This window comes from Rattus norvegicus, chromosome 19 (genome assembly GCF_036323735.1).
Source record: "Rattus norvegicus strain BN/NHsdMcwi chromosome 19, GRCr8, whole genome shotgun sequence".
Lineage (NCBI taxonomy): Eukaryota > Metazoa > Chordata > Mammalia > Rodentia > Muridae > Rattus > Rattus norvegicus.
Window position 1 is genome coordinate 68,496,446 of NC_086037.1, and position 10,000 is coordinate 68,506,445.

Consider the following 10,000-nt stretch of genomic DNA (forward strand, 5'->3'; position numbering starts at 1 on the left):
GGCGCATAAGCAGGCACGGAACCTAAGGACAGCTCACAAACACACACACACACACACACACACACATACACTCAGTCACACACACACTCAATCACACACACACTCACTCACACACTCACACACTCACTCACACACAGACTCTCGCAGGAGTCACCTTAGCAGGAGGCAGGAGGGGGAGCGACACACACTCTCACACCGGTGGCCACACAGACCTTTGCACGCTCTCACAGCCACACCCACCACCGCAGCAGTCACCCACGCGCCGTGGCCTCCTAAGAGGCACCCCCACAGGGGCACCCACCCACCCAGGCAATCCCACACACTACACGGGGAGAGAGACCAGTGCGGTGGTGGGCGAGGATGTGGTGTTCGAGTCCAGCCTGGGCTCGCTGCAAATGGAGAGAGGCTCTCTCACCTCCTGTCTTGCTGCCTCCAGGGTGGTGGGTGTCGGGGCGCCCACTCTGTCTGGAGCCACCGTGCATATGCCAGGCATCTGAGAGGGCGAGGGTGGGCTCTCCCCGGGGCCTGGGCTGTGGCCTGTGGGCTGTGGGATGCATGTGGGTGGGGATGGCCTGGCCTGAGACTGGTCCCCCGCCGCGGCAAAAGGGAGTCCAAAAAGCCTACAGCACCCGGTATTCCCAGGCGGTCTCCCATCCAAGTACTAACCAGGCCCGACCCTGCTTAGCTTCCGAGATCAGACGAGATCGGGCGCGTTCAGGGTGGTATGGCCGTAGACGAGGGCGGCCCTCGCCGACAAGCCCCAAGAGCCTGCTGCGCTCGCTCAGCCGCCCGCCAGGCCCGCCCGGCCCACCCCCACCGGTGGCACGTCAGACAGCCAGCAAGCCCCAAGCCCCCGAGTCCCGAGTCCCGAGTCCCGAGTCCCGAGTCCCCAGCCCAGAGCCAGAGCCAGAGCCCAGAGCCCAGAGCCCAGAGCCCAGACGACAGAGAGCCCACACCTAAGAAAGTCGTCGCGTCCTGCCTTCCGCGCGCCCCTCACCCCTGCCCGAGCCCCATCCGCACGCCCCAGCCCGGGGGCTGCCTGCCTGCCTGCCTGCCTGCCTGCCTGCCTCGCGTGGCCTACAGCCTCCCCAGCCCTCCTCAGCCCGCCCTGGATGGAACACGGGCCCAGCCTGTGAGTGCCGGCCTTTCCCCACGCAGGATGCGCAGAGGTCTCTCCTCCTCTCCTCCTCTCCTCCCCTCCCCGACAGAGAGACTCTTCCTTCCACAGGCTCAGTACAACAGCGCCCTGACCCACCCACCCGGGATTTCCTCTTGCCCTCGAGGGGGCCGAGGGCGGAGCTTCCAGCAGCTCCTGGAATCCCGACCCACCGGGACCCACCGTCCTCCTGTGCCCAGGACAGGGGCCCTCAGCCTGGGAGCGGGAAGTCAACTGAACATTTGGTGATGGCTGGCATCCAATCCCACCCGGGACACACACACACAGACACACACAGACAGACACACACACACACACACACACACACACACACACACTAGCCACGCCCACCCAGCGGAGAGGCTGGCCCAAGAGCCAGGCCCCACTGCCCTTGCCCTCCCTCCCAAGTGCGGGCATTCACACAAGTATACAAACACACAAACATACAAACACACACGTGCGTGCCACCCCTTTATAGGGGCACACATACGCGGGCGCGCAGAGGCAAGACCCACGCAGGCAGACACGCGCGCCAGGCATGAACTCACCGGGGTAAGAAAGCCGGACCGAACAGGTAGACAGGCCCCCTAGGGCGCATAAGCAGGCACGGAACCTAAGGACAGCTCACAAACACACACACACACACACACACACATACACTCAGTCACACACACACTCAATCACACACACACTCACTCACACACTCACACACTCACTCACACACAGACTCTCGCAGGAGTCACCTTAGCAGGAGGCAGGAGGGGGAGCGACACACACTCTCACACCGGTGGCCACACAGACCTTTGCACGCTCTCACAGCCACACCCACCACCGCAGCAGTCACCCACGCGCCGTGGCCTCCTAAGAGGCACCCCCACAGGGGCACCCACCCACCCAGGCAATCCCACACACTACACGGGGAGAGAGACCAGTGCGGTGGTGGGCGAGGATGTGGTGTTCGAGTCCAGCCTGGGCTCGCTGCAAATGGAGAGAGGCTCTCTCACCTCCTGTCTTGCTGCCTCCAGGGTGGTGGGTGTCGGGGCGCCCACTCTGTCTGGAGCCACCGTGCATATGCCAGGCATCTGAGAGGGCGAGGGTGGGCTCTCCCCGGGGCCTGGGCTGTGGCCTGTGGGCTGTGGGATGCATGTGGGTGGGGATGGCCTGGCCTGAGACTGGTCCCCCGCCGCGGCCAAAAGGGAGTCCAAAAAGCCTACAGCACCCGGTATTCCCAGGCGGTCTCCCATCCAAGTACTAACCAGGCCCGACCCTGCTTAGCTTCCGAGATCAGACGAGATCGGGCGCGTTCAGGGTGGTATGGCCGTAGACGAGGGCGGCCCTCGCCGACAAGCCCCAAGAGCCTGCTGCGCTCGCTCAGCCGCCCGCCAGGCCCGCCCGGCCCACCCCCACCGGTGGCACGTCAGACAGCCAGCAAGCCCCAAGCCCCCGAGTCCCGAGTCCCGAGTCCCGAGTCCCGAGTCCCCAGCCCAGAGCCCAGAGCCCAGAGCCCAGAGCCCAGAGCCCAGACGACAGAGAGCCCACACCTAAGAAAGTCGTCGCGTCCTGCCTTCCGCGCGCCCCTCACCCCTGCCCGAGCCCCATCCGCACGCCCCAGCCCGGGGGCTGCCTGCCTGCCTGCCTGCCTGCCTCGCGTGGCCTACAGCCTCCCCAGCCCTCCTCAGCCCGCCCTGGATGGAACACGGGCCCAGCCTGTGAGTGCCGGCCTTTCCCCACGCAGGATGCGCAGAGGTCTCTCCTCCTCTCCTCCTCTCCTCCCCTCCCCGACAGAGAGACTCTTCCTTCCACAGGCTCAGTACAACAGCGCCCTGACCCACCCACCCGGGATTTCCTCTTGCCCTCGAGGGGGCCGAGGGCGGAGCTTCCAGCAGCTCCTGGAATCCCGACCCACCCGGGACCCACCGTCCTCCCTGTGCCCAGGACAGGGGCCCTCAGCCTGGGAGCGGGAAGTCAACTGAACATTTGGTGATGGCTGGCATCCAATCCCACCCGGGACACACACACACAGACACACACAGACAGACAGACACACACACACACACACACACACACACACTAGCCACGCCCACCCAGCGGAGAGGCTGGCCCAAGAGCCAGGCCCCACTGCCCTTGCCCTCCCTCCCAAGTGCGGGCATTCACACAAGTATACAAACACACAAACATACAAACACACACGTGCGTGCCACCCCTTTATAGGGGCACACATACGCGGGCGCGCAGAGGCAAGACCCACGCAGGCAGACACGCGCGCCAGGCATGAACTCACCGGGGTAAGAAAGCCGGACCGAACAGGTAGACAGGCCCCCTAGGGCGCATAAGCAGGCACGGAACCTAAGGACAGCTCACAAACACACACACACACACACACACACACACACATACACTCAGTCACACACACACTCAATCACACACACACTCACTCACACACTCACACACTCACTCACACACAGACTCTCGCAGGAGTCACCTTAGCAGGAGGCAGGAGGGGGAGCGACACACACTCTCACACCGGTGGCCACACAGACCTTTGCACGCTCTCACAGCCACACCCACCACCGCAGCAGTCACCCACGCGCCGTGGCCTCCTAAGAGGCACCCCCACAGGGGCACCCACCCACCCAGGCAATCCCACACACTACACGGGGAGAGAGACCAGTGCGGTGGTGGGCGAGGATGTGGTGTTCGAGTCCAGCCTGGGCTCGCTGCAAATGGAGAGAGGCTCTCTCACCTCCTGTCTTGCTGCCTCCAGGGTGGTGGGTGTCGGGGCGCCCACTCTGTCTGGAGCCACCGTGCATATGCCAGGCATCTGAGAGGGCGAGGGTGGGCTCTCCCCGGGGCCTGGGCTGTGGCCTGTGGGCTGTGGGATGCATGTGGGTGGGGATGGCCTGGCCTGAGACTGGTCCCCCGCCGCGGCCAAAAGGGAGTCCAAAAAGCCTACAGCACCCGGTATTCCCAGGCGGTCTCCCATCCAAGTACTAACCAGGCCCGACCCTGCTTAGCTTCCGAGATCAGACGAGATCGGGCGCGTTCAGGGTGGTATGGCCGTAGACGAGGGCGGCCCTCGCCGACAAGCCCCAAGAGCCTGCTGCGCTCGCTCAGCCGCCCGCCAGGCCCGCCCGGCCCACCCCCACCGGTGGCACGTCAGACAGCCAGCAAGCCCCAAGCCCCCGAGTCCCGAGTCCCGAGTCCCGAGTCCCGAGTCCCCAGCCCAGAGCCCAGAGCCCAGAGCCCAGAGCCCAGAGCCCAGACGACAGAGAGCCCACACCTAAGAAAGTCGTCGCGTCCTGCCTTCCGCGCGCCCCTCACCCCTGCCCGAGCCCCATCCGCACGCCCCAGCCCGGGGGCTGCCTGCCTGCCTGCCTGCCTGCCTCGCGTGGCCTACAGCCTCCCCAGCCCTCCTCAGCCCGCCCTGGATGGAACACGGGCCCAGCCTGTGAGTGCCGGCCTTTCCCCACGCAGGATGCGCAGAGGTCTCTCCTCCTCTCCTCCTCTCCTCCCCTCCCCGACAGAGAGACTCTTCCTTCCACAGGCTCAGTACAACAGCGCCCTGACCCACCCACCCGGGATTTCCTCTTGCCCTCGAGGGGGCCGAGGGCGGAGCTTCCAGCAGCTCCTGGAATCCCGACCCACCCGGGACCCACCGTCCTCCCTGTGCCCAGGACAGGGGCCCTCAGCCTGGGAGCGGGAAGTCAACTGAACATTTGGTGATGGCTGGCATCCAATCCCACCCGGGACACACACACACAGACACACACAGACAGACAGACACACACACACACACACACACACACACACTAGCCACGCCCACCCAGCGGAGAGGCTGGCCCAAGAGCCAGGCCCCACTGCCCTTGCCCTCCCTCCCAAGTGCGGGCATTCACACAAGTATACAAACACACAAACATACAAACACACACGTGCGTGCCACCCCTTTATAGGGGCACACATACGCGGGCGCGCAGAGGCAAGACCCACGCAGGCAGACACGCGCGCCAGGCATGAACTCACCGGGGTAAGAAAGCCGGACCGAACAGGTAGACAGGCCCCCTAGGGCGCATAAGCAGGCACGGAACCTAAGGACAGCTCACAAACACACACACACACACACACACACACACACACACATACACTCAGTCACACACACACTCAATCACACACACACTCACTCACACACTCACACACTCACTCACACACAGACTCTCGCAGGAGTCACCTTAGCAGGAGGCAGGAGGGGGAGCGACACACACTCTCACACCGGTGGCCACACAGACCTTTGCACGCTCTCACAGCCACACCCACCACCGCAGCAGTCACCCACGCGCCGTGGCCTCCTAAGAGGCACCCCCACAGGGGCACCCACCCACCCAGGCAATCCCACACACTACACGGGGAGAGAGACCAGTGCGGTGGTGGGCGAGGATGTGGTGTTCGAGTCCAGCCTGGGCTCGCTGCAAATGGAGAGAGGCTCTCTCACCTCCTGTCTTGCTGCCTCCAGGGTGGTGGGTGTCGGGGCGCCCACTCTGTCTGGAGCCACCGTGCATATGCCAGGCATCTGAGAGGGCGAGGGTGGGCTCTCCCCGGGGCCTGGGCTGTGGCCTGTGGGCTGTGGGATGCATGTGGGTGGGGATGGCCTGGCCTGAGACTGGTCCCCCGCCGCGGCCAAAAGGGAGTCCAAAAAGCCTACAGCACCCGGTATTCCCAGGCGGTCTCCCATCCAAGTACTAACCAGGCCCGACCCTGCTTAGCTTCCGAGATCAGACGAGATCGGGCGCGTTCAGGGTGGTATGGCCGTAGACGAGGGCGGCCCTCGCCGACAAGCCCCAAGAGCCTGCTGCGCTCGCTCAGCCGCCCGCCAGGCCCGCCCGGCCCACCCCCACCGGTGGCACGTCAGACAGCCAGCAAGCCCCAAGCCCCCGAGTCCCGAGTCCCGAGTCCCGAGTCCCGAGTCCCCAGCCCAGAGCCCAGAGCCCAGAGCCCAGAGCCCAGAGCCCAGACGACAGAGAGCCCACACCTAAGAAAGTCGTCGCGTCCTGCCTTCCGCGCGCCCCTCACCCCTGCCCGAGCCCCATCCGCACGCCCCAGCCCGGGGGCTGCCTGCCTGCCTGCCTGCCTGCCTCGCGTGGCCTACAGCCTCCCCAGCCCTCCTCAGCCCGCCCTGGATGGAACACGGGCCCAGCCTGTGAGTGCCGGCCTTTCCCCACGCAGGATGCGCAGAGGTCTCTCCTCCTCTCCTCCTCTCCTCCCCTCCCCGACAGAGAGACTCTTCCTTCCACAGGCTCAGTACAACAGCGCCCTGACCCACCCACCCGGGATTTCCTCTTGCCCTCGAGGGGGCCGAGGGCGGAGCTTCCAGCAGCTCCTGGAATCCCGACCCACCCGGGACCCACCGTCCTCCCTGTGCCCAGGACAGGGGCCCTCAGCCTGGGAGCGGGAAGTCAACTGAACATTTGGTGATGGCTGGCATCCAATCCCACCCGGGACACACACACACAGACACACACAGACAGACAGACACACACACACACACACACACACACACACTAGCCACGCCCACCCAGCGGAGAGGCTGGCCCAAGAGCCAGGCCCCACTGCCCTTGCCCTCCCTCCCAAGTGCGGGCATTCACACAAGTATACAAACACACAAACATACAAACACACACGTGCGTGCCACCCCTTTATAGGGGCACACATACGCGGGCGCGCAGAGGCAAGACCCACGCAGGCAGACACGCGCGCCAGGCATGAACTCACCGGGGTAAGAAAGCCGGACCGAACAGGTAGACAGGCCCCCTAGGGCGCATAAGCAGGCACGGAACCTAAGGACAGCTCACAAACACACACACACACACACACACACACACACACATACACTCAGTCACACACACACTCAATCACACACACACTCACTCACACACTCACACACTCACTCACACACAGACTCTCGCAGGAGTCACCTTAGCAGGAGGCAGGAGGGGGAGCGACACACACTCTCACACCGGTGGCCACACAGACCTTTGCACGCTCTCACAGCCACACCCACCACCGCAGCAGTCACCCACGCGCCGTGGCCTCCTAAGAGGCACCCCCACAGGGGCACCCACCCACCCAGGCAATCCCACACACTACACGGGGAGAGAGACCAGTGCGGTGGTGGGCGAGGATGTGGTGTTCGAGTCCAGCCTGGGCTCGCTGCAAATGGAGAGAGGCTCTCTCACCTCCTGTCTTGCTGCCTCCAGGGTGGTGGGTGTCGGGGCGCCCACTCTGTCTGGAGCCACCGTGCATATGCCAGGCATCTGAGAGGGCGAGGGTGGGCTCTCCCCGGGGCCTGGGCTGTGGCCTGTGGGCTGTGGGATGCATGTGGGTGGGGATGGCCTGGCCTGAGACTGGTCCCCCGCCGCGGCCAAAAGGGAGTCCAAAAAGCCTACAGCACCCGGTATTCCCAGGCGGTCTCCCATCCAAGTACTAACCAGGCCCGACCCTGCTTAGCTTCCGAGATCAGACGAGATCGGGCGCGTTCAGGGTGGTATGGCCGTAGACGAGGGCGGCCCTCGCCGACAAGCCCCAAGAGCCTGCTGCGCTCGCTCAGCCGCCCGCCAGGCCCGCCCGGCCCACCCCCACCGGTGGCACGTCAGACAGCCAGCAAGCCCCAAGCCCCCGAGTCCCGAGTCCCGAGTCCCGAGTCCCGAGTCCCCAGCCCAGAGCCCAGAGCCCAGAGCCCAGAGCCCAGAGCCCAGAGCCCAGACGACAGAGAGCCCACACCTAAGAAAGTCGTCGCGTCCTGCCTTCCGCGCGCCCCTCACCCCTGCCCGAGCCCCATCCGCACGCCCCAGCCCGGGGGCTGCCTGCCTGCCTGCCTGCCTGCCTGCCTGCCTCGCGTGGCCTACAGCCTCCCCAGCCCTCCTCAGCCCGCCCTGGATGGAACACGGGCCCAGCCTGTGAGTGCCGGCCTTTCCCCACGCAGGATGCGCAGAGGTCTCTCCTCCTCTCCTCCTCTCCTCCTCTCCTCCCCTCCCCGACAGAGAGACTCTTCCTTCCACAGGCTCAGTACAACAGCGCCCTGACCCACCCACCCGGGATTTCCTCTTGCCCTCGAGGGGGCCGAGGGCGGAGCTTCCAGCAGCTCCTGGAATCCCGACCCACCCGGGACCCACCGTCCTCCCTGTGCCCAGGACAGGGGCCCTCAGCCTGGGAGCGGGAAGTCAACTGAACATTTGGTGATGGCTGGCATCCAATCCCACCCGGGACACACACACACAGACACACACAGACAGACACACACACACACACACACACACACACACTAGCCACGCCCACCCAGCGGAGAGGCTGGCCCAAGAGCCAGGCCCCACTGCCCTTGCCCTCCCTCCCAAGTGCGGGCATTCACACAAGTATACAAACACACAAACATACAAACACACACGTGCGTGCCACCCCTTTATAGGGGCACACATACGCGGGCGCGCAGAGGCAAGACCCACGCAGGCAGACACGCGCGCCAGGCATGAACTCACCGGGGTAAGAAAGCCGGACCGAACAGGTAGACAGGCCCCCTAGGGCGCATAAGCAGGCACGGAACCTAAGGACAGCTCACAAACACACACACACACACACACACACACACACATACACTCAGTCACACACACACTCAATCACACACACACTCACTCACACACTCACACACTCACTCACACACAGACTCTCGCAGGAGTCACCTTAGCAGGAGGCAGGAGGGGGAGCGACACACACTCTCACACCGGTGGCCACACAGACCTTTGCACGCTCTCACAGCCACACCCACCACCGCAGCAGTCACCCACGCGCCGTGGCCTCCTAAGAGGCACCCCCACAGGGGCACCCACCCACCCAGGCAATCCCACACACTACACGGGGAGAGAGACCAGTGCGGTGGTGGGCGAGGATGTGGTGTTCGAGTCCAGCCTGGGCTCGCTGCAAATGGAGAGAGGCTCTCTCACCTCCTGTCTTGCTGCCTCCAGGGTGGTGGGTGTCGGGGCGCCCACTCTGTCTGGAGCCACCGTGCATATGCCAGGCATCTGAGAGGGCGAGGGTGGGCTCTCCCCGGGGCCTGGGCTGTGGCCTGTGGGCTGTGGGATGCATGTGGGTGGGGATGGCCTGGCCTGAGACTGGTCCCCCGCCGCGGCCAAAAGGGAGTCCAAAAAGCCTACAGCACCCGGTATTCCCAGGCGGTCTCCCATCCAAGTACTAACCAGGCCCGACCCTGCTTAGCTTCCGAGATCAGACGAGATCGGGCGCGTTCAGGGTGGTATGGCCGTAGACGAGGGCGGCCCTCGCCGACAAGCCCCAAGAGCCTGCTGCGCTCGCTCAGCCGCCCGCCAGGCCCGCCCGGCCCACCCCCACCGGTGGCACGTCAGACAGCCAGCAAGCCCCAAGCCCCCGAGTCCCGAGTCCCGAGTCCCGAGTCCCGAGTCCCCAGCCCAGAGCCCAGAGCCCAGAGCCCAGAGCCCAGAGCCCAGAGCCCAGAGCCCAGACGACAGAGAGCCCACACCTAAGAAAGTCGTCGCGTCCTGCCTTCCGCGCGCCCCTCACCCCTGCCCGAGCCCCATCCGCACGCCCCAGCCCGGGGGCTGCCTGCCTGCCTGCCTGCCTGCCTGCCTCGCGTGGCCTACAGCCTCCCCAGCCCTCCTCAGCCCGCCCTGGATGGAACACGGGCCCAGCCTGTGAGTGCCGGCCTTTCCCCACGCAGGATGCGCAGAGGTCTCTCCTCCTCTCCTCCTCTCCTCCTCTCCTCCCCTCCCCGACAGAGAGACTCTTCCTTCCACAGGCTCAGTACAACAGCGCCCTGACCCACCCACC

At 65.0% G+C, this 10,000-nt stretch overlaps 6 non-coding genes across 6 annotated transcripts; all 6 read right to left on the minus strand.

The window, feature by feature from the left end:
• Positions 1-617: 617 nt before the first annotated feature.
• On the minus strand, positions 618-736 carry LOC120098711 (5S ribosomal RNA). Its single transcript, XR_005497129.1, has one exon. It is a non-coding gene; the product is annotated as a 5S ribosomal RNA (ribosomal RNA).
• A 1,627-nt stretch (positions 737-2,363) lies between these two features.
• LOC120098712 (5S ribosomal RNA) lies at positions 2,364-2,482 on the minus strand. The gene has a single exon (XR_005497130.1). It is a non-coding gene; the product is annotated as a 5S ribosomal RNA (ribosomal RNA).
• A 1,620-nt stretch (positions 2,483-4,102) lies between these two features.
• Positions 4,103-4,221, minus strand: LOC120098718 (5S ribosomal RNA). Its single transcript, XR_005497136.1, has one exon. It is a non-coding gene; the product is annotated as a 5S ribosomal RNA (ribosomal RNA).
• A 1,624-nt stretch (positions 4,222-5,845) lies between these two features.
• On the minus strand, positions 5,846-5,964 carry LOC120098719 (5S ribosomal RNA). Its single transcript, XR_005497137.1, has one exon. It is a non-coding gene; the product is annotated as a 5S ribosomal RNA (ribosomal RNA).
• Positions 5,965-7,586: 1,622 nt separating this feature from the next.
• Rna5s7 (RNA, 5S ribosomal 7) lies at positions 7,587-7,705 on the minus strand. Its single transcript, XR_005497133.1, has one exon. It is a non-coding gene; the product is annotated as a 5S ribosomal RNA (ribosomal RNA).
• Positions 7,706-9,344: 1,639 nt separating this feature from the next.
• On the minus strand, positions 9,345-9,463 carry LOC120098721 (5S ribosomal RNA). The gene has a single exon (XR_005497139.1). It is a non-coding gene; the product is annotated as a 5S ribosomal RNA (ribosomal RNA).
• Positions 9,464-10,000: the final 537 nt, after the last annotated feature.